Below are 23045 nucleotides of genomic sequence, written 5' to 3'. Positions count from 1 at the left end.
CACCAAGTCTGTACAGTTGGACAGTGACGTCACAGAGGTGCAACAGTCCTGATAAGCACACATAAGGAGGAGTAAATAAATAGTACTGTTACTATCATTTTTATGAATTAGTGAAAAGATATGAATGCCCTATAATGAACGTATGGCCTGTAGGAATGAGGTCATTTTTTTTCTTTTTTTATTTAAAGGATAATTATAGAAAACATCAAAATATTGACATTTTCTGTATTATGAGCAAATAGTATATACAGGAAATATCCTAATGCATTAAAAAGAGCTAAAAAAAGGTTATACATGGAAGAAACAGAACTTAAATTCACTGAAGTGGGGTGTGTTCCTGTCGTATAAGCTATTCTAGGCCAGTGGCCTTAGAGACTGTTGAACTTAGGTATAGTTTTGGGAGATTGCCTGTTGTTACTTAGAGCTGAGGTTTGCTCCATAAACCTCTGGTGATGAATCCAACTATTGACATGATTGGGGCAGGCGGATTTCTGAGTTTGAGGCCAGCCTGGTCTACAGAGTAACCAGGATACCCAGGACTGTTACACAAAGAAGCCCTGTCTTGAAAAACGAAAAGAAAAAAAAATATAGTTTTCTTTTTACTAATAATAGACCTGTGTGACATGGGGCATGGGAATACTATAGCTTATGGCGAAAACTGTAAGGTACAAACATACAGACTGTGACATCTTCTCCTTTTGGTATCAACCCTCCAGGCGCGCTTTTCTGAAGCATAAATTGAGCATGATTCACACAGTGTCACCTTTTTATCCTGTTGTCAGTCACCGCTGAGCTGTTAACTGCTAATCACAGAAGAGCTATTATACCACTGCATCTTCAAGGGCTCTTTGATGCCTAAAAGAATGAAGGCTCAAATAGACAGGTGTCTACTCTGCTTATTGGGGACTTCTGACACATACTAGGGGAGCAAATAAGATTGCAGGAAGGATTTTCCAGGTACTCTTAGACATGCCCAGCCTTCCGATAATAATAATCATTGTATCATATTTGTCTTTGGTAATATTTTGACACCCAGGATTTTGTATGATTTTCACACTGACAGAGTATAATAGTTAGGTAAATATTACCATTATTCTCAACCAACAAATGCAAAAAGAAGGTTCTACAATATAGTGGATAATGCGTCTTTTCAAATGTATCTATTTAATGACTGATTCTGTGAAGATTATTAGGGATATTATCATTTGTATTAGCTACTTTTCTGCTGGTTTGGTCAAACACCTTGACCAAGAGAACTTGTAGAAGAGTGTATGTTGGCTTACAGTTGCAGAGAACCGAGTTCATAACGCCAGGAAGGCATAGAGCAAGCAGCAGACATGAAATTTGGAGCAGGAATCTGGGAGTTCACATCCTTAGCCATAAGTACCAAACAGAGATAGCAAACTAGAAGGGGTCGAGGGTTTTGATCTCAAAGCCTGTGCTTGCTTCAGCAGGACATACATCTTAAGGGCCAACCTCATGCCATGCCTCTTAAATTTCCCAGACAGTGTCTCTACCTTGGGATCAAGGCTTCCAGTATCTGAGTCTAGGGGGGACATTTTCACTCAAAACACTACAGACAGTCATTTTAGTCATTATTGGTGCTCTTCCTTATAATCCCCTAGGATATATCTTTAAAAGAGTCCCTGGACCTAAAGTTTTTTTGTGCCTTGATTATTAATGTTCTAATTAAAAATGTTTACTGGGCATGTGCACTCTTTTTCCAATTGATCTAATTTTTTAAAGATTTGTAAAACTTATCTCTTCGTTTGTGTGTCTCCGTGCACACACTGTGCCTGCAGAAGCCTAAGGAGGACACTAGATCCCCTGGAACTGGAGTTATAGGTAGTTGTAAGCCACCTACTGTGGCTGCTGAGAACCAAACTCAGGTCCTCTGGAAGAGCAGCCTTTGCTCTTAACCACGAAGTCATCTCTCCAGCCATCTTGACTAGCCTTCTTGCTGCTGCCATTGTCCCTTACTCTCCACAGAGCAGCACAAATAATTCTTTAAAAGCTCATACTCACACAAGGTTGGCTACTTGCTGTTCATAAATATTTGCAGAAGGGAGGGGAACATTTCAACAGAAACTCAAATGGAAAGGGTATATTTACATGGTTTCAGGGCTGAAGGCAGTTAGTGGAAATTTTGAGGGCAGAAAATACTATCAGTGTCTGAGTAAAGAATATTTGAAATTCACAAACTATGCAAGCTGAGAACCAAGTCCTTTAGGATGCCTGAGCCATGCAACATTGTTTTTACTTAGGTCAGTCCACAGTTTCCTTGCCCTGGAGCCTCTGGTTAGGAAAAAACTGATAATAAATCAGCGAAGCCTTGGCATGTGCACAAATCAGTGTTTGGTCCTCTCATCTGGCTGGAGTGTCATAATCTCATTATATTTCCCTTATAAAGGAAAAGTGTGCTTAACAAGAGGCTATCAGCTTGAGGGAAGGGGAGCATGGGAAGGGCTTGGGAGAAGATAGCTGGAAGAAGGAAAGGGAGCAGGGAGGTGATGTACTTCTAGTTTAATTAAGACAGTATTTAAAAACATATAACCGGACCTTTTTGTATGTTTAAATATTTTATTTAAAAACAAAGGAGCTTTTTATAAACTGAAAAACTAGCAGGTCGCCTATAACAGCATACAAAGTACAGTAATTTTTAGAATGGGTAGAAAAATTAATCAGTGTGTACAGTATCTGGGAGGAGAAAAAAAAATCATGATCTGATAACTGAGTCAAACTGCCAGTCCTTGGGGTCGATTCAAGACAATGAAAAGATGCTTTGAATTCATTCTAATTCCTGAAATACACATCTCAGGAATGCTTCTAAAAATGGTTGTTATGTGTTCCAGACACCTGAAGAATGGCTCAAACAGCACGATGCCTGAAAAGACACAGCGGCCAGTAATAGTTGTCTTGAAAGAGGTAGAGGAGGGGTAACTGAGTAATTGCTTTTTAAAAATTACTTTGAAATCACTAATCTTTCACAGAATTTATGAAAGAACTGTTGTCTGAGGTTTTTCTGTCCCACCAGGTCCCCATAGTTGTTAAGTGCCAAAGAAATCACTCTGTAGAAGTCTACATTAGTTATAAACTGATTGGCCCAGTAGCTCAGACTTCTTATTAACTCTTATAACTTATATTAGCCCATTATTCTTGTCTATGTCAGCCATGTGGCCCAGTACCTTTTTCAGTGGGGCAGTCACATCTTGCGTCCTCTGAGGTTGGGTGAGAGCTGCAGACTGTGCTTCCCTCTTCCCAGCATTCTCATTGTCCCACCTCTACTTCCTGCCTGGTCACCCCACCTATATTTCCTGCCTGGCTACTGGCCAATCAGCATATATTTAAAATATGAGTGACAGGGTACCGACCATTGTCCCACAGCAAAGAACGGTAAAAACCCTAAAGTTCTTTGTTCAGATCAGAAAGGGTCAGACGACCTCCAGATCTGCTGAGCCCAGTTCCAGGGACATCTTGAGATTCCCATTTAGTTCTCTGAAGCCACGGTGTCTGATTACGGAGTCAGAATGCTCCGTTCAAGTGACGGTCCCCCAGTGACAAATGTCTGACTTTGTGTCTCATAGTAAACAGAGAAGAGTGATGAGACGGGGCGTCCCCAGGTGCCCTGGTGGCTCACGCTTGTGTAAAATGCTTGTTTTCTTTTTCTGGAAGCTGTGTGTCTTCCAGAGACACGCAGCCCCTGCCAACTCCACATGTGTGTGTTTGTGTGCTTGCTTGCTCATCTTTATCCCTTCTTGAAGGGTGAATGGTACAGATGAGGGAAAGAGGACAGAGTAGAATGTTCTCGAGGGTGAGACTGAACCCTTCCCTGAAGATCAGAAATACTCCCTCTGTGTTCAGCAGAAGTTCGACTAGCTCTTGTTTATCTCCCCCTTGCCACCATGGCTCTTTTTGATTATGCCAAGTCCCATCTGCAGAAGTTGCTGGAACTGTTTGAGGATCAGTTCGTACACAGGGCACAGTTATCCCATTTAAAAGTAAAATCCCCAGTGCCTGAGCCTAAGAACATTTATCTCACCTGTCCCTTCAATTACAGAAACCTGCAGTCCTCACTGCAGACTAGCCTCACATGCAAGCCCTTCGCCAAGTCAGGCATCAACTAATGAGCTAAAACTTGGGGGCTTTTGTGGGTTTTTGTTTGTTTGTTTGTTTGTTTTTGGTGTTGTTTTTTCCCTCTGAAACTAATCTCATGGAATGGCACAGAACAGCTGTTGGAGGGACCGTTTCATTTGCTAAGAACTTTCTGGTGTACATGTGCTATGACTTTTTAATCTTTGTAAGTGTTGCTCTATGTGAGTATCATAAATAGCTGGCTTTCACCATTCACAACTATGCCCAATACATATTGGTTTTTCGAGACAGGGTTTCTCTGTGTAGTTAGACTTGCCCAGAACTCTCTCTGTAGACCAGGCTGGCCTGGATCTCAGAGTACTGGAATTAATGGCACGTGCCACCACCGCCCACCTGGCTGGCTATGCCCACTGTATTTACCAGGGTACTTTCAAGGTGCCATAAACTCTGGCCAGTCTAAAACTGTACCAAGTATGAGTTTTGGCACATAGCTGACTAAGTCCTTCTACGCTTGTCTTTCACTGAAGAATGGTCTCATTTAGAACACGTGTGGGTCCTGATGTAGTTACTACTCTGTGCTGGTGTTGCTTTTGCTTTTGCTGATTGTTTTGTTTTCAGTCAACTTGACTGGAGTCATCTGAGGAGAAGGATCCCCAATGGAGAAATTGCCTCTGTCAGATTGCCTGTAGGCAAGTCTCTGGAGAGTATTTTCTTGATTAATGATTGATATGGGAGGGCCCATAACGATGGATATGCAAGGGCCTACCCAGATTACTGTGGATGGTGCCGCCTCTGGCCAGGACCTGGGCTGTATAAAAAAGCAGACTGAGCAATAGATAGGAGCAATCAGTTAAGTAGTGTTCCCCATGGCCTCTACTTGAGGCCTGACTTCCCCATAATCTGTAAGATGAAATAAACCCTCTTCTTCCTGCGTTGCCTTGGGTCATGGTGTTTCTCATAATACAAAGAAAACTAGGAATGCTTCTCTTTGGAATAGTTTGTGCTGTGTTGACGACTTGAAAACCTACCAGGAACAGAATATTTCACATAGGAAGGTGATGGAAGGAGCAAAAAGCTGTCTCATCATAGGGCAAATTACAAGTGAATAATAAAAGCTCAACTCGTTTTCAACTGGCCATGATTTTCAGCAAGTCCCACATGGGCCATGAAGTGTGATATAAATGATAATTCATCAAGAATATAGAAACGAAATATGTAAACCTGTCACGATGGAATAGTCTCACCTGCCCTTTGTGGGATGTGGTTCATTTGTCCAGATGGCACACGGCCCTATCATTACAGAATTTTACACACACACACATGTACACACACATACACACAAAGAACACACACACACACACAAACTGTTTGTGTAGGATGATATACAATGCCTGGCACACTGTTGGCCTTCATTAAATATTAAATAATGATGATGTACAAGCTGCTTCACTTGGAAAGTAAATACTGCCTCATTTTAAAAGGTCTTAATTTTTCATATGTGTAAGGGACCATACTCTAAATTTATAGCACTATTTTAAAATGATTTACTTTCAGGCACTAGTTTCATAGATGAGTTAATTGCCCTGGTTTTCAGTGTTGGCTCATAGCAGTGGGGGAAGGAAGCCTTGTCTTGTCATATCAATGATAGAAGGAGAAGAGCAGGAGGTGGATCCTGGGATTCTATCTGACTAGTCACACAGGGGACAATGTGAACAAGACCTAGGGTTTTTGTGAGATTGTAATAGATACCCCTAGAGGAGGCCAGATAGGCTGGGGTCCTGCCTTTGTCTCATTCCATGGAGGCAAACACAAAATAAAAATAGATAAATAAACAGACAAACAGTAGGATCTTAAAAAAGAAAAAGAAAAAGAAAAAGAGGAGCTCACTGTGTCAACAGAGCTGTGTTTTACCTCACGTGATTTTACACCAGCCCTGAGCAGTCAGGCCATGGCCACATACATTTTAGTTGGAATGCCTCATGTCCTTTCCTTCTTTAACTGTAAGAATACACTCATAGGAGCATCCCATCACATAGGAAATTTTTGGTACTCGAATTTTAGCTCACACTTGCTCTCCCCTTAAGCACCATACAGCAAAAACCCGAGCAGTTATTGCAGGAGACGTGGAAAATAAAAAGAAAGCCACGACTCTTGGGGGGCTGCCAAACAGGGCAGCCCCCGGGAATGACCTCCACCATTTCTACTTGGCTGCCCACTAGCCAGACATGACATAATTTGAGATTTCACCACAAGCTCAGATTTCCCAGCCTTTCTGTGTTGACCTTGCCAGTGATTGTCAAGTCCTTGCCTGCGGACTCGCCAGTTCTGTCCATAGCTCAACAAGTGATTTCCATACCAATCTCCTCATTCTTAGAAGCTGCGAGGGATCCGTTTTGCCGAATAAATGAACTCATACTGGCCAGACCCAGATGGACAGATAGCATGGCCATAAACTCATGTTTGTTCTGGTGTGTGAGGTGTGTGTGTGGTGTGTGTGTGTGTGTCAGGGGGTCACAAACCATGTTGTGTCATTGTCTTGTTGCTAACTGGTTTTTGGTCTGGGTTTTTTTTTTGTTTTTATTTTTGTCTTTTCATAGCATAGAATGTTTATGATTTAATTATGCAGAACGAAGTCAAGATAATCCACTTTCCTAAGAAAAACAGGAGAGGGCATAGCTTTAACACAACGTTAAAGTAGGCAATTAAATTTTTCTAATGAAAGATAACAAAACCCATTCAAAATTTAAAGAGGTAGTAAAACTCTCTAACTGTAGCAACTGTACTTTGTTTCAAAAAAGATTAAACTATGTATTTTCTTTTTTTCCCTTTTTTCCCTGTATTGCTTTTTATTTCCTTCCTTCCTCCCTCCCTTCCTTTTTTCTTTCCTTCCTACCTTCTTCTTTCTAATGACAAAATCTCACTGTTTAGCTCTGGCTGACTTGGAGCTCACTATGTAGAGCAGGCTGGCTTTGGAACTATGGCAATCCTCTTGCCTCTTTCTGTCTCCTGAGAGCTGGGATCTTAAGTACGCGTCAACACATCTGGTTCAGACCGTGTGCTTCAGTGCCTACCATCTTCTAGCTGGGATTCCACTCACTGCTTGGGATGGTTTATGGCTCAACGGTACAGCACTTGTCCACATGCTGAAGACTCTGGGCTCAATAACCAGCATTGTTTAAAAATAAAAAGGCATTGCTCCTGACTGGAAGCTCACATCTGGAATAGTCACACACTGACTCAGCCGCTATGAAGATTAGGAAAGCATTCTGTGAGTGGGACAGAAAGATAAAGAATTCTCCTGGCCCACTCCCTCACAAATATACTGACTTCACCATTCGATTACATCCAGGAACCGGAGAGCTATCCCTGAGGGTTGCCCAAACATGCTCAAGGTGTCACTACAAAGCCAGCGCTCCCCCAGGGCAAAGGAGAACGCATGTAACCTCGAGTTGCACAGACCTCACCCTTAAACTTCTTCAAGGGGGGGTTGCTGTCTGCAAGATGATCTCTCATGTTGCATAGATACCTTCCTCCTATCCAGAATGTTCAAGTGAATTGTATCCTTTCCCAAGAGGATATAGTTGGAAAATAACAATGGCTTTGGAGTCCTGCAGCAGCGAAGAAGGTACAGAAAGGTGGATCTTAACAATGACTTCAAGTGGTTGCCAGAGCCCCTGTCTCCAGTCACATCATCTTTGCGGATGAAGAAGACGCTTCACTTTCTTCTCCTTGTGCTCCTTCTCCTCCTTTCCCCTTTCTTCTTGAGTGTTTTGTTACACAGGTTCATCTGTGTCTGGACAATATCTGGACAGGGTCTATGAATGTTCTAACCTGGTCAAAATGAACCAGAAATCACAGTCGAAAAATATCTAACCCTGTATCTAGACTTGCCTCCCAGAAACACCAAAGAGAGAAGAGTCAAGGTTAAGCGTCCAAGCCGTATTTGGCAACTGAGGGCTTAAGCAGTTGCAGCTGCTGAGACTAAAACCTGTGACTCTGGGAACAAGGAAAAGAAGTGGGAGTGGGATGAGTCCTCTTGGACCTCTCTTCTTGCCTGTCCACCAGTGCAGCATGCGCCAGGACCTGGGCTCGATACTCAATAGTAACAGGACACTCTTTCCCTCAGCTACCCGGAGAAGAATGCAACTGTTTTTTGGGGTTTTTTTTTTTTTTTTTTTGGTTTTTTTTCGAGACAGGGTTTCTCTGCAGCTTTAGAGCCTGTCCTGGAGCTAGCTCTTGTAGACCAGGATGGTCTCGAACTCACAGAGATCCGCCTGCCTCTGCCTCCCGAGTGCTGGGATTAAAGGCATGCGCCACCACTGCCTGGCAAGAATGCAACTGTTAATAGTGATTCCCAGGCTATACTTCATGTACTTGTGCTGTGATAAACGGCTAAGAAACTCTTCCTCGACCATTTTTATTGCTCTTAGGACTCTTTTGTTTGATCATTCCTATTTAGGCACCCTTTACAGAGCAGTAGTACAGATAGATGACTTATTGTTCATTCCAACAGTATCTTCCCATATGTGCAGTGAAGTGCTTAGATACAGGATATAAACTTAGCATGGATATTACATAGCTTGCCTTCATGCTACAGTGCCCTCTGCAATGCTGCACTGCTCACTGTTGGCTTATTTGTGGGACTTTTTGATGAATCCTGCATCCACGTACAGCAACCTCCTTTCTCCAGCCTAGCAGGCTAGAAATTTCCCTCTTTCATCCCTATTCCATGTTTTCTTCTGTTAACATTTTGTATTAACTCTGTTTTATAGGCCAATAACTCCCTAAGGAGAAAAACAGATTGCTGATATTGTAAAGTAGACAAAATATGATCTGTGAATAGGAAACAAACTATTTGAATCACACATTATTCATTACTAAAGTTAGGATTTGCTTCCTAAAATTTCTGACTTTCACACATAAAATACATGTAAATGAAAAGAACTTTGTGTGACTGTCCAGGCAGCGAGGTGCCTCTGTCAATTCTAGAGTTTGGGAAGTTGTTTACAATAAACTTCCTGATTGCTTAGGTAATATTACACACTTCTAGGGTCTTTGATGGAGTTGAAGACAGATATTTATAGTTATAGTTTTCCTTATTATGGTAAAAGATAAGTTAGATACGAAACTTTAGACTCATAAAGAAAAAAATAAATAATAGAATATTTTCTTTGATTTTTTCCAGATGCAAATAACTGTAATTCTTGCTTGATACTGGTTTTGTTACATGTAATTTTACTATGTTAAAGTTAAAAACCTTCCTTTTTATTGAGACAGAAAAGGAGAAATGATGTGGGATTCCCCCTCTGTATGCTGTGAATATGTTTTATTACCATTGGTTAATAAAGAATCTGCTTTGACCTATGGCAGGCAGGAAATCCAAGCAGAGATGGAGGAGGAAAGAAGGCAGAGTCAGGTAGACTGTTATGTAGCTGCCAAAGAAGAAAGATGCCAAATTCTTACCAGTAAGCCACTGCCTTGTGACAAAACACATATTAGTAGAAATAAGTTAGTTTAAGATGTAAGAGCTAGCTAGAAATAGGCCTGAGCCATTGGTCAAACAGTGTTGTAATTAAAAAATAAGTAAATGTATACGAAAAAGTTCATATAATATAGAGACTCAGGATTATGTATAATGTATTAAGGATTTAATAAATGACAATTTACTGGAAAGAAAAATCTAAGTTTGTGTTTACTTGGCTATGAAGAGAGCCCAATTTCACTACTTTTTTAAAAAGATTTATTTATTTATTATGTATATGACATTCTGCCTTGATGTATGCCCGCGCGCCAGAGGAGGGCGCCAGATCTCAGTACAGATGGTTGTGAGCCACCATGTGGTTGCTGGGAATTGAACTCAGGACCTCTGGAAGAGCAGCCAGTGCTCTTAACCTCTGAGCCATCCCTCCAGCCCACAATTTCACTACTTTTTGTGGATGCTGGGGGATCAGATAAATGTATTCTTAGCACAGAACCTAAAACAGAATGTTAACTGCTTTTGTTGTTAATTAATTCCCCAATAAGAATTGCCTCTCAAAGACATTTCTGCTCTTGACTCTCTTACTCTCCACCTTTCTCCTTATAACAGTCCTAACACAGGGGTCTACTTTTCTCAAACTTAAGTGTAGTGTTCAGAAAGCCATTGCTAACTCACCTTGGGTTATCATTTCTCCCTTGCCAAGTTCCATGTCTTTCTGATTATTACTCCAGCTCTGTGAAGGCTTTCTCCCCACTAAATACCTACAATTGTACATTTTCTGTTTCAGATTGTGTAATTATTCTGTCAAAAACTAATCTGGTAATTAATGGCTCTGAAGGTAGTTCTACAGAGGTCCTTTTACCTATAATCAGTTGACTTTACATAAGGATTATCTTAAAAATATAGGTGGGTCTCAGTCAATAAGAACAAACTAGATTTCTCTGAGAAAGAAATTCATTTGTGTGCCTCAGTGTCAGCTGTGCCCCACAGGTCTCTGGATTTCATTCTTGCCCAGTCAGACCCTTGTTGGTTACTTTATTGTTGTTTGACTGAATGCCTGCCACAAACCATTTAAAGGAGGAATTGTTTATTGTGGCTCATGGTTTCAGAGGATTTTTTTTCCATTGATTCCATAAACTTGGGCAAGACATCATGGCAGGAAGGATGTGTGACAAAGAAGAGTCTTCTCCTCATATTGGGCATCAAAGAGAGAAAAGGGAGATAAAGGGCACAACCCCAGTGATTTACTTCCTCTGTGAAGCCTCACCTCCTGCTGCTCATCCCCTTCCTTAAATGCCACCCTCTTAAATCCAGCAAGAGATGACTCTGTAGGTCAGCTTCCTTAGTCCAGCCTGGGATCTGAAAGAGAACACCCCTTCCACTCCCACTCCCATCCACCCCCCCCCCCCCCGCTCCGAGGTTCCTTGTCTTTCCCATATGAATAGAGACAGGAACACTTTGGTCAGGTATGAACCACAAATCAAGCTGTCACCAGACAATGACTCTGTCAGCACTTCGCCCTTGGAAGAAGCCTGGGAAGTAAATTTCTGTGTCTAAGCCATCCAGTCTACTGCATTATTATAGTAACTGTGTAATAGCTGGAAGCACTCCATTTGCATAGTCCCATCCTTCTCCTGCCTTCCTTTCCTTTCAGTTTTATTAGCCCGTCACTGTTTTGAGACAGTTTTACAGGCATCTCCATCATCTCTTTTCTACGCTGATGATTAATTCAAAGAAAAGCTTTGATATCTAACTGATGCCAGCATTTTCCCCAGCACTCAGCACTGCTTCCTGCACGTCTGCATCTTTTGGTTCAGCATCATACTTTGCATGGGATGTTCTACTTTTTGTGTTTGAATTTCTGCTTAGCTCTGAAGTGCATTTCTTGTTTCAGGAGGATCTCAGGTTTCCGCTTTCAACAGGTGGTGAGTGTGTGAGGTTAGCTCACCAACTAGTTACAGCTTCTGGGAAACCAGTGTACCGGGGGTTGTCGATACATTGAGAACTTGGTTCTCTCATCGTGATAGGATGCAGGTCTAAAAGGAAGATACGGAGAAGGCTCAGTAGATGGTGCTCTGAATAAATTATGCTTACAGTTTGATTCTGGTCATGTTCTTTCTGCAGGGCTTGATCCTCCAGACTTTCCATGAGTGTTGACAGTCATGCAAGATGTCTCCAGTGTACCGTGAGTCTATTCAGTTCAGCCACCACTGTTTCTGTGGTTTGAAATGAAATACTCTCTCTAGTGAGCACACTGGAAATGTATTCTGTTTGGGAATAAGCATATTCTTTAGAGGGGTTACAAAGGAATGGGAGGAGTTGGGTAGAGGAAGGAGAAGGGCATGGGAAAAGGAAAGAAGAAAGATGGAAAGACACCATCAGTACATGCTATACACATATATGGAAGCATCATGGGAGGTCAGGTAATAGGCGCAATTGTGTGTCCGTAATGATAAGAAAAAGGGGCTCTGCCATCCTGTGGGAAGCAACATCGCAGCGTGCAAGTAGGATGGCGTGGGGATATGAGAATGGCAGGGACTGTGTCTGCTGGCTGAAAAGTACCTCTAGCTCTGAAAGGCCTTGCAGAGAGCCCCGGGTCGCAGAGTGGCTTAATAAATACTGAGAATTCAGTAATTCGGAGAGTCTAAAAGCACTTCCAGTTATTGCTGCTAAAAGGAATGACTAAAAATAAACACTTGGAAGACTACTCTTGTCACTGACTGCCTGAGACATGGCGCGCAGCAACTTACTCTTCATGCCCGTGAAGCGAGAATAAGTCCATCCCTCCCCGACATAACTGAGGAGGGTGTCAGATTACATGAATGAATATGCATGAAGCCCTCGCAGCCTGGGAAGAAATGACATGGATATAGAAGATTCTGGAGCTGTTAGTCATTCACTAAGAAGTTACAAGAGACACTCTTTCTGCTTTAAATTACTAAATGCCTAGGCCACAAAACTTAAAACACATGTAAGAGAAGGATAGAAACAGGAATTGGTAATCTTGAGGCTCCCAGGGCATCCTTTGCCCCTTCTGTCTCATTGCTATTCTAAGGTAACAATATTTCATTGCAGCTCTGAGGAGAGCCATGTGGAGGCTTGAGGTACTCCAGCTCATGTTTTCCCTTTATACAGAAATTTTCTTTGTGTTTAGAGGCCGAGTTTCATCTGCTGGGGACAAGATGACATTAGTCTGCCTTCTTGGGTGAGCTTCTAGTACTTCACAAAAAGGAGAATGAGAAGAAGACAAACTTCGTGCTATGGAGGAGTGAATCTTTTTCCAGAGACTTGGACACATTTCAGCCTGGATAAGGCTGGTGGAATCAGAGCAATAGGCATGTGGCAGGCCACATCACTAAGAGTTCATTTATTTGGGCTTTATCCTGAAATTAGCAAATATCCCTAGAAAAATCATCAAAGCAGAAGAATCCAGAAATCACTTCTTCTCTGCTGAATCTCACTCCTCAGCACTTTGGAAGGCTCATTGTTGAAGACGGTAAGCAACTTAGTGCACTGGGATGGCCGACCGAGCAGTGCCGCTAAGAGTGTGTGAGGCAGGGTTTTCTGAAGGAGAGGAAAACCCCGTTGAGCTATATATGCCATTGTAAGAAGGGATTTGAGACTGGCTCATGTAATCTGAGGCTGCATGCTTCTAACATGGCCATCTGTATGCTGGAACCTGGAGAAACCAGTAGCTGCTCAGTGCAAGATGCTAGAAGCCTTAGGATATGAGGATCAATGGCGAAGCTTCAATGTGAGCGTGAAGGCCTGGAGACCCATGGAGACAGCTGGTGCAAATCTACATTCAAAAATCTTTAAAATGTAGAGGTCTGATGTCTGAGGGCCATGACAATTGCCCAAATGTGACCTCTCTAAAACAACGGAGCCTGCATAACAGAACAAAATTGATTCTTCTGAGTTTCCTTTTACGCAGGTCTTCAGCCTGTTAGATGCTGCTTCTCACATTCAGAGTGGGTATTTCTTCCTCGTTTTACTGGCCCACATAAGAATCATTTCTGGAAACACCCTCACAGACAAACCTAGAGTCACACTTGACCAATATTTTCATTGTTCTCAAGCAAACCACGTTGACAGCCAACACGAATGACCACAGATTACAAGCAAAGGAAATGGGAGAGTACCAGAGCTAGAGAACAGTGTGTAGTCACTGAGCTAGGGGACTGAGAGTCATGTTGACTCTGGATAGGTGGGAGTGTGAAGAGATTCGTTTACAAGAGCTATGAGCTTGGATTTCCTGTCTACAACCGCAGAAGTAAAATTTGCTTTACTGTCCATCTCAGGCATTCAGCCCTAAGTCAAATCACTGAAAAGCACCACATGTGAGAAGAGGGAGGAGTTAAACTCACAGCCTTGTTTGACTAGGTTTTATTGCACCAAGGAATTCAGCTTTTTCACAAGAAAGCACTAAAGCAAGTATCAGTGAAGTCATCACATGGGGCTTTTAGATAACACAAAGCAAGGATTGCTTCCTTCAAACTCTCAAAGGCATAGGAATTGAATATCTGCATTTTAACAAGAATCCACAATGACCTTGACACAACATAACATCCCAGTTTCCCCCCAGAGTGTTGTAAGAAAGAAATACAACCTAAACAATCCAATTCGGTGTGTTTATTTACTCTATCTAATATCTTGGGAAATGCTCTTTTTTCTTCCAGTGTATACCTAATATGCAAGAGAACAGGGAGAAAGATAGGGATGAGGGGAAGGGAGAGGAGGAGAGAGAAGAAGAGAGGAGAGAGAAAGAAAAAGCAAAGACCCCCACACGTGGCTAATGAAGCTGGATAAAGCTGTTATCCACATACCCAACATCTAATCAGTAGAACATCATTGCAGTAGGGTGTGGAAGAGTCCCTTTAAGGGAAAATTAAGTTCCTTGGGAAAGTGCCAATTTTATTGTTATATGCAAATTCTACCTGTTCAGAAGAGCTCAAAATGTTGTTCTAAGTTTAGACTGTAAATATCTCTCAGCTGTTAGAGTCCCTCACCACATTCTTCCAGCCCTTCCACAGACTTCTGCTGTATTTGTACTTACAATCGGAAACGGTTTTGTAATGTCATTCTAGGTACTCTGAACACAACTGATTAACAAGAAATGGGCAGTAAAGCTCATTTTGGAGTCTTTTGGTTTTAATCAGAAAATCACAGGAAGAGAATTAAGAGACGTGGAAAATTAAGTGAATCTCATAACCCAGAGTATGATCTGAAATAAAAAATTTTCATCACAGAGCAATTGCTTTCCGTGACTTAAATGCAGAAATGTAAAGCCTGGTGATGATTTGAACACATCACACTGACGCTTTCGACATATTCAACATCTGTTCAGCTGCAATCAGAAGGAGCTGCTCTTTAAAACATGGTTTATACGTTTTAGATTGCTTTATAGTATCCAGTGACTCCATGTTTACTACACATAACCATCTCTTTGAAGACTCAGCAGTGTTACAGGGGCACAGGTTTCAGATAAAACATACAACAAAAGTCACTGGATATAAAACCTGAATTAGTTTCCACTGGTGTTGTAATGGAGCAAGGCAAGATGATTTTAAGTTAATAGAGAAAAATGTTTTTGAAATCACTAGAGTTTATATAAACTCTGGTGTTTTAGAAAAAGCATTTTGGAAGTTTAAAACGTGGGGAAAGATTCATATTCACAGCTTTGTCATAACGTGATTAGAAGGAACAAATTGATTCTGAATTTTAAACAACCAATACATTAATGAGCATAAGAACAGCATGAGAAGAAAAGACATATGGGTAGTTGCTGAGTTTTGGTAACATGAGTTGGATCATCCATGTCTAGTTTGCCCCTTTCAATTGAGGAGTGAAATGGAAAACATGATAAAAGATTTTGTAGTAAAAATTAGAAAAATTAGGAATTAATGTCCAAAAATTGAGGAATTTGTGCTAAGTGCTTGAGGAATACATCCAAGGAAAGGGGCATCAATACCCTAGTCATTGTGGGAGGTGTAAGTACAAACACCATTCTCCCATTCTTCATACCTTTCCCTGTTCCCTAGCTTAGCAGCCTGTGGCAATGTTCTCATTGGCCGCAGAAGTATCATGAATTTTAAGGACAACATGAATTGCTGGGACCATTTGGAGTCCTGGCCTCCAGCTGCTCTTCCCTGCTAGAGATCTTTACTTTCCTTCTGATTCGAGTTACTGAAAGCTGTGTCAAAGTTGTTTACCAGCTCTGCTTCACGAGCACGTGTTGTCTTGGCCTTGAGGATCAGAGGATAAGGTTTTCACCTGTTGGCCCACTTGACTGTGTTGGGTATATAATCCTCCGTGGTGCTATTAAATAAGGGGCTTCTTACTAGTGACTTAGAGATCCATGTCTCTATGCGTCTTTGTGTGTGTTTCGATCTCCAGCCCCTTGCCCGAAGCTCACGAACTGTATGGAAGCGCATAGAGCGCAGATAGGCATTTTTCGCTGCAATGAACGATTTCCCAAATTGTGGAACCCTAAGAAATTTGGTTGATGAGTGAGAAAAGTTTTATGTGAAGAAAAAAAGAAACCTAAGAAAACTTACTTTGTGTTATGCTTTTAGCTAATGTTGTAGCATGTTTTGGTGCTGGGGAGGAACTTTAGGGACTTGTACACACTGGGTAACCATTCCACTCCTGAGCCAGAGTCTCAATATTATTTATTTATTTATTTATTTATTTATTTATTTATTTATTATTTATCTATCTATCTGGCTAGGATCACAGACTTTGAATTGTGCTTTGCGTGCCTCAGCTTCACGATGAACTGGAATTATAGGCCTGTGCCAACACGCACAGTTTCTAACTATCTCTTTCTATGGTGGGTCCATTCTTTGCATTTATAGATCTCAGAGGGCAAAACTCTTACAATTTCTGGTCTTTCTAGGTCAGGACCAGGAAGCTTTCTACTGAGAGCAGTGTAGTGAACACTGAGACTTTCTGGGCCTTCTAATCACTGTAACAAATACTCCACTCAGCCACTGGAAAATAAAACCAGTTACAGGCAAGGTTTGTGCATTAAGACAGTCTGTGGGCTGTTCTAGATTCCACCCTATGGTTCTTTACAGTGCGTCTAGGCTGAAGCCAATGTTGGATTCCCCTGGAGCCTGAGGTGGAGCATTTGTGAGCTGTCCGACATGAGTGCTGGGAACCAAACTCTGGTCCTTTGGAAGAGTAGTAAATGCTCTTGATTCCTGAGACATCTCTCTAGCACCCTAATAATGTTTTCATTGAATTTTTGTTTTGTGTTTGTTTTTGTTTTTTGTTTTTCTTTGTTTTTCCAAGACAGAGTTTCTCTGTGTATCTTTGGAGCCTGTTCTGAAATTCACTCTGTAGTCCAGACCGGCCTTGAAGTCAAAGAGATCTAACTGCCTTTGCCTCCTGAGTGCTGTGGTTAAAGGCATGCGCCACCACTGCCTGGCCTTCATTGAATGTTTATAGCCAGAGTAAAACACAATAATGAAGAAGGAAAAATTAATTGGTATCACTTATAAATATTGAGACAAATATTACAAATATTATAGGCAAGGTTTGCTAGTTTAGATCAAATCCATCTACTCAAGTATCTGTAAGAAATGTATAGAAGCATACGATACATTGCATTGGTTATATCCACAGTAGAACTTTATCTATTTTCGTTTTGAGATTATAATGTAATTACATTCTTCCCTTCTCTTTCCTCCCTCAAAACCCTTCCATATACCCATCCTTGCTCAGTAATTCTATAGTAATAATTGAAATTCTCCTCAATTTCTATGAAATAATTTTTCTTACTTATTTGTTATTTATTTATAGTAACCTATCTCAAACTCTCAACGCTCCCCCCTTGGCTTCTAATATGCTGGATTGCAGGGAGGCAAAACCATGCCTGTGTGAGATCGGTATTTTTAAATTTCAACATATGAGCAAGAACAGATGGCATTTGTCTTTCCATGCCTGGCTTTTTGCACTTAAGGTAATGTCTCAATGAAATTATTGTTAGTGTTTCTTTTCATAAAGAAATCATAAATGTTTGAGGAGTCAAATACACTAATGACCTTTATTTGATCATTATACATTGTATATGCAGTGGGAATGTCGTGCTATACTTCATTAACTATTTACAAATAATTACTGTTTCACTTTAAAACAAAATTTTAAAATGATGAAAAGTTGGATTTTTGCCAGAAGAACAAGGACAGTATATATAAAAAAAATTAAGTGAGATCCAAGAAACACATAAAAAGAGCCTCATGGAGAAGGGGTGACCTTGCTTCCCAAGTCACCTGGATAGGGCTTCCTCACACAAGATTCTCAGAGTAATCGTCAGTAAGCACAGCTATCAATTCCAAAGATTGTGTTCTCCTTTCTCTGTTTACAATATTATAAGCTCAACAGAGGCTCATTTTCACTGAACAACCACAACACAGATAGCAGAATAAGCACACAATTTTAGAACCAAAGATTCAGGACCACAAGTCAGGCAAACAACTTTTTAACAAAATTTTGATTTTATTAATTTGGATATTCTTTTTTCATCTTTTAATCAGTTTGGATAAGGGTTTGTCTATCTTGTTGATTTTCTCAAAGAACCAAATAATTGTTTCATTGATTCTTTGTTCTGTTCTGTTTCTATTTTATTGATTTCAGACCTCAGTTTGATCTTTTACTATCTGCTTCTCTTGGGTGTGTGTGCATCTTTTTGTTCTAGAGCTTTCAGGTATGCTGGTAAGTTGCTAGTTTCAGGTAGCTGATAAGCTCCAATTATTTTATGTATGCACTTACTGCTATTAACTTTCCTCTTAGCAGTTTCTTTATTGTGTTCTATAAGTCTGGGCATGCTCTGTACTCATTTTCATTGACTTACAGAATGTCTTTGGCTGCTTTTTTTTCTTTATGTCTTGAACCATTTTTCATTCAGTAGAGAGTTTAGTTTCCATGAGTTTGTAAGCTTTCTGTTGTTTCTTTTCTTGATGATATCCAGCTTTAATCCATGGTGGTCAGATAGGATTCAGGGGGTTATTTCAAGTTTCTTGTATCTGTTGAGACTTGCTTTGTTTTCAAGTATGTTGTTTATTTTGGAGTAAGTTCCATGAGGGGTAATGAGGAAAGTATATTATTTTGTGTTTGGGTGAAAAGTTCCAAAAAATATCTGTTAGGTTCATTTGGTTTATAATGCCTACTGCTCCTACATTTCTCTGTTTAGTTTTTGTCTGGATGACCTGTCCATTGGTGAGGTAGGGTATTAATGTCTCCTACTATCAGTGTGCAAAGGTCAATATGTGATTTGAACCATAGGAGTGTTTTTTTCAGACTTGGGGGCCATTGTGTTTGGGGCATAGATGTTAAAAATTGAAGTTTCATCATGGTGGACTTTTTACTTTGTTGATTATATAGTATCCTTCCCTATTTCTTAAATTTGAAGTCAATTCTGTTAAATATTAAAATGTCTACTCCAGCTTGCTTCTTTGGTCCATTTGCTTGGAATATCTTTTTCCAACCCTTTACCCTTAGATAATTTCTATGATGTTGAGGTGTTTTTACTATATACAGAGCAAAAATAGATCCTGTTTTTGGATCCATTCTATTAGTCTTCATTTTTTTATTGGGGAATTGAGACCATTGATATTTAGAGACGTCAATGGCCCATGGTTACTGGTGGTTTTAGTAGTGGTGGTGGTGTGTGTGTGTGTGTGTGTGTGTGTGTGTGTGTGTGTGTGTGTTTGTGTGTGCTTTGTTTTTGTTTTTTGGGGTTTTTTTTTTGCTTTAGCTAGTGTGAGATTATTTATTTCTTAAGCTTTCATGTGTCTAGTTAACCTTCATAGTTTGGAGTAGTCCTTTTAGCACCTTCTGCAGGGCTGGATTTGTAGATGTTGATTAAATTTAGCTTTATCAGGGAACATCTTATTTTCTTTAGCTATGGTGATGGAGAGTTTTGATGTGTGTGGTAGTCTGGAGTGGCATCTGTGGTCTCTTACAGTCTGTAACACATCTATCCAGTCCCTTCTGACTTTTAGACTCTCCATTGAGAATTCAGGTGTAATTCTTATAAGTCTGCCTTTACATGTTACTTGATGTCTTTTTCATGCAGTTTAATATTGTTTCTTTATTTTTTTATTTATATATTTCATTTATGTGGCATGGCTACAAAGAGGAAGTCATTCTTACCAGTCAAGGAGGTCAACAGAATGAGGATTGGAAGTGGTCTAGACATTGAAAATACCAGAAAGGGAATTTTAAATGCTTATGGTCACCAAAACATAATTTCCAATAGAAGTCAAAGTGAACAGACATGAATAGATAAGGAATTTGTCGGAGACAAAAACAGAAGCGGCAAAGAGGTAAATAGAAATGCAAAGCTTTCATAAACACATAACTTTCAAAACTGATGGGATAGGGTTTTTGAGACTGAGTATGTTTTACTTACATAAATGAATATCATTTCAGATCTACAAACAACAATCAGTGATTAAATAAAACAAATCCAAAAAGAGAAATTTTTGGATTTAGACAAATATATACAAATGAAGACCTCTACAAATAATTAAAACAAAAAGACATTTCCCTTAGTTAATTGTGTAAGAAGATAATGGATATCTAACAAAAACCTCGTGGCACTGTGCTAAGGGCTTATGCCAAATGTAAGCACAGAATGATCACAGGCGAGAAAGAAGGAAGAAGAAGGCTTGCATTCTATGTGAGGTAAAGTAGTATATTTAAAGGACACTATAATTATGTGCGAAGAAAGCCTTTTGGCAACTCATACATTTTTGAAAGAGATGTATATAATATATAATCATGGTGATGGAATATAATTGCATAGACTACTCAATTATAATTAGTCAAAAGGAGAAATAGGAACAAGAACAGATGGAAAACAAATAGCAAGATGGTAGATTTTAATTTAAATGTATAAATATTTATAATTCATACAATGTTTTAATGCACTAATTAAAAGACGAAGATTTCCAGATTGAATTGAATGCAACGTTCCTCTGCCTAGATAAAACCACTTTAAATATAAAGACAAATACAGTTAAAAGCAAAAGGACGGGGGAAGATATGCTATTGCCGACAGTAATTAAAAGAATGTTTCATCAGGTAAGGTGCTATTTCAAGACCATCTGAGTTCTGTCTCCACAACCACGTGATAGAAGGAAAGGAGGCTATCCTTTGGTCTCCACAGGAATGCCATGGCATTTGTTTGTATGTGTCTACGCACACATATACAATAAAATACACAGCTGGGTGGTGCTGGCGCATGCCTTTAAGTCTAGTAGGAAGAGGCAGGCAGATCTTTGTGAATTCAAGGCCAGTCTGGTCTGCAGAGTGAGTTCCAGGCAGACAGGGCTGTTATACAGTGAAACCCTGTCTTGAAAACATAAACAAACAAACAAATTGTTAACAATAAATACACACACAAATATAGAAATCTATCAAAACTGAACTTGAAATATAATCCTGGAATAACTGTATTAATATTAGACAAAATAGATATCAGGTCAATGACTGCTACAGAGAAAAAGAGGAACATTTGTAAATGGAGACTGCTTTTTTGCTTCCCAGCCACCCAGACCCAAATATCACACAGAAACTGTATTAATTACAACAGTTTGACCAATGGCTCAGGCATATTTATAGCTAGCTCTTACATCTTAAATTAATTCATTTCTTTTAATCTTTGTATTGCTATGAGGTTGTGGCTTACTGTAAGGTTCTGGTGTCTTTCTCCTTCACCATCTATATGGCATCTCTCTGACTCTGCCTTCTTTCCTCTATCTCTGCTTGGGTTTTCTGCCTTGCTCTACTCTGCCATGCCACAGGCCAAAGCTTCTTCTTTATTCATCAATGGTAATAAAACATATTTACAGCATACAGAGGGTAATCCCATATCGTCCCCCCTTTTCTGTCTTAATAAAAAGAAAGGTTTTAGCTTTAGTATAGTAAAATTACATATACAAGACAGTTATCAAGCAAGCATTATAGTTATATTTAGTCCCCTTACATTTGGCTAATTATGGAAAATACTTTATCATCTATGGTATCTTTTTTAATAAAACATATTCATAGCATACAGAATGGAATCCCACAACATAATGAGAGTGCAATTAACCAATAAACAAACTGTTCCTCAATGTATGTGCATTGAAAAATAGCATTTCCATAACTAGAAACAGAACTGCATAGAAGTAAAAGGAGAAATAGAAAAATCCACAATTAATTTTGCCTCCTTCAGTACTCTTCTCTTTATAATGTAGTTCCAACTCAAATAAACTGATAAAAACATAAATTTGAAGAGTACAATCAATCAGTTTCACTTAATGAACAATTTTAGAATGCTTAATGTTAATATTTATTAAATTTTATGCTGGTATATAAAGCAAATGTTAACAAATTGAAAATGAGTGGTCACAAAATGTGTTGTCTTTAACACATTATAGCATAAGCAAGCTCTAAATTAATAATAGAAAGACATTTGGAAAATATCTTTATAGTTGGAAATCAGACAGCATTCTTCTAAGTCACCCCTAAAACTAAAAATAAATCATAAATCAAATTGTAAAATGTCTTGAACTTTTTGAAACTAAATATATATCTTATGAAGCTTGTGGATGTTATGCTTAAAGAGAAACTTATATGACAAGAATGAGACATAAATATTGATTATTGAAGGGATTTAGTAATGCATACCTTTGTCTAAAGTCATAGAGCTATACAACTACCAGAGTGAATGAGGGGTTGGATGGCTGCAGATGCAGCCAGGAGTGCTAACTCTGCAATTGTGAGCACCTGAGTTCAGAACCCAGCACCTGCAGGACAACCTGGGCATTCTGCCAACGCCTGTGACTCCAGCTCCGGGGGCTTTGAAGTCCTCTTCTGCTCTCCCCAAACACAGAGGTATGTGTTCATGCAGATACACACAGACATAAATTTAATAAAACTAAAACAATGTGAATAGTGCTTTATATAAATTATATCTCAGGGAATGTGATCTTAAAATAATGGAATTCTTGCTGGCATAGTGGCACATAGCTGTAACTCCAGCAGTGGAGAGGTTGAAGCAAGAGGGTCTTGAAGGGCAGCCAGCCTTGGCTGTTAGGGAAGGGCCTGTCTCTTCTCCATAAAGTTGTGGTGGAGTAAAACAAATGAGAAACCAGTGTGTTTCTCTTCCTATAGCCGCTCAGTCTGGGCTATATAAATGCTTCTGCTTGAAGTTTGCTAACCTAATGCACCCACTTTTTGTGTTCTTAAAACAATGTAATCTTTTAAAATAAAATGGATATTTTTGTGCGTGCTATATGACATAATGATTTTCCCCTCTTAACTTTTAAGTTAATGGAACATACTACCTTAGAAGACTGTTATTTCATTAAAGCTTATTTTTTTTACGTTTCTGTATTTCATTTCTTTTCAAACAAAAGTGCAAAGAAGTGAAAAGATGAACATAAATGACACCGTTTTGTTTTAACAATCAGTTTTAAAA

Source organism: Arvicola amphibius, chromosome 7 (genome assembly GCF_903992535.2).
Source record: "Arvicola amphibius chromosome 7, mArvAmp1.2, whole genome shotgun sequence".
Classification (NCBI taxonomy): domain Eukaryota; kingdom Metazoa; phylum Chordata; class Mammalia; order Rodentia; family Cricetidae; genus Arvicola; species Arvicola amphibius.
The sequence above is the reverse complement of the archived record's forward strand: the minus strand, read 5'-3'. Positions refer to the sequence as shown.